Source organism: Megachile rotundata, unplaced genomic scaffold (assembly GCF_050947335.1).
Source record: "Megachile rotundata isolate GNS110a unplaced genomic scaffold, iyMegRotu1 scaffold0213, whole genome shotgun sequence".
Classification (NCBI taxonomy): Eukaryota; Metazoa; Arthropoda; class Insecta; order Hymenoptera; family Megachilidae; genus Megachile; species Megachile rotundata.
The window spans coordinates 223300-225629 of NW_027473510.1; positions in this window are offsets into that span (position 1 = coordinate 223300).

The following is a 2330-nucleotide window of genomic DNA, read 5'->3' on the forward strand; positions in this document are numbered from 1 at the left end:
CAATCTAACTTATATAATTAGCCATGTTATGCTTATATGATTGATAGGACGACAATTACTATACTTATTACTCTTATTATTATCAATCTAACTCATATTATTAACCATATTATGCAGATATGATCGATAGACCGACAATTACTATACTTATTACACTCACTGTTATCAATCTAACTAATATTATTAACCATATTATGCAAATATGATCGATAGAACGACAATTACTATACTTATTACTCTTATTATTATCAATCTAACTCATATTATTAGCCATATTATGCATATATGATCGATAGAACGACAATTACTATACTCACTACTCTTACTATTATCAATCTAACTCATATTAATAGCCATATTATGCTTATATGATCGATAGAACGACAATTGCTATACTTATTGCTCTTATTATTATCAATCTAACTCATATTATTAAGCATATTATGCTTATATGATCGATAGAACGACAATTTCTATACTTATTACACTCACTGTTATCAATCTAACTCATATTATTAGCCATATTATGCTTATATGATCGATAGAACGACAATTGCTATTCTTATTGCTCTTATTATTATCAATCTAACTCATATTATTAAGCATATTATGCTTATATGATCGATAGAACGACAATTACTATACTTATTACACTCACTGTTATCAATCTAACTCATATTATTAGCCATATTATGCTTATATGATCGCTAGAACGACAATTGCTATACTTATTGCTCTTATTATTATCAATCTAACTCATATTATTAGCCATGTTATGCTTATATGATCGATAGGACGACATTTGCTATACTTATTACTCTTATTATTATCAATCTAACTCATATTATTAACTATATTATGCAGATATGATCGATAGAACGACAATTGCTATACTTATTACACTTATTATTACCAATCTAACTCATATTTTTAGCCATATTATGCTTATATGATCGATAGAACGACAATTACTATACTCATTACTCTTATTATTATCAATCTAACTTATATAATTAGCCATCTTATGCTTATAGGATCGATAGGACGACAATTACTATACTTATTGCTCTTATTATTATCAATCCAACTCATATTATTAGCCATATTATGCTTATATGATCGATAGAACGACAATTGCTATACTTATTGCTCTTATTATTATCAGTCTAACTCATATTATTAGCCATGTTATGCTTATATGATCGATAGGACGACATTTGCTATACTTATTACTCTTATTATTATCAATCTAACTCATATTATTAAGCATATTATGCTTATATGATCGATAGAACGACAATTACTATACTTATTACACTCACTGTTATCAATCTAACTAATATTATTAACCATATTATGCAAATATGATCGATAGAACGTCAATTACTATACTTATTACTCTTATTATTATCAATCTAACTCATATTATTAGCCATATTATGCATATATGATCGATAGAACGACAATTACTATACTCATTACTCTTACTATTATCAATCTAACTCATATTATTAAGCATATTATGCTTATATGATCGATAGAACGACAATTACTATACTTATTACACTCACTGTTATCAATCTAACTAATATTATTAACCATATTATGCAAATATGATCGATAGAACGACAATTACTATACTTATTACTCTTATTATTATCAATCTAACTCATATTAATAGCCATATTATGCATATATGATCGATAGAACGACAATTACTATACTTATTACTCTTATTATTATCAATCTAACTCATATTATTAACCATATTATGCTTATATGATCGATAGAACGACCATCACTTTACTTATTACACTCACTATTATCAATCTAACTCATATTATTAGCCATGTTTTGCTTATATGATCGATAGGACGACATTTGCTATACTTCTTAATCTTATTATTATCAATCTAACTCATATTATTAACTATATTATGCAGATATGATCGATAGAACGACAATTACTATACTTATTACTCTTATTATTATCAATCTAACTCATATTATTAACCATATTATGCAGATATGATCGATTGAACGACAATTACTATACTTCTTACTCTTTTTATTATCAATCTAACTCATATTATTAGCCATATTATGGTTATATGATCGATAGAACGACAATTACTATACTTATTACTCTTATTATTATCAATCTTACTCATATTATTAGCCATGTTATGCTTATATGATCGATAGGACGACAATTACTATACTTATTACTCTTATTATTATCAATCTAACTCATATTATTAAGCATATTATGCTTATATGATCGATAGAACGACAATTACTATACTTATTACACTCACTGTTATCAATCT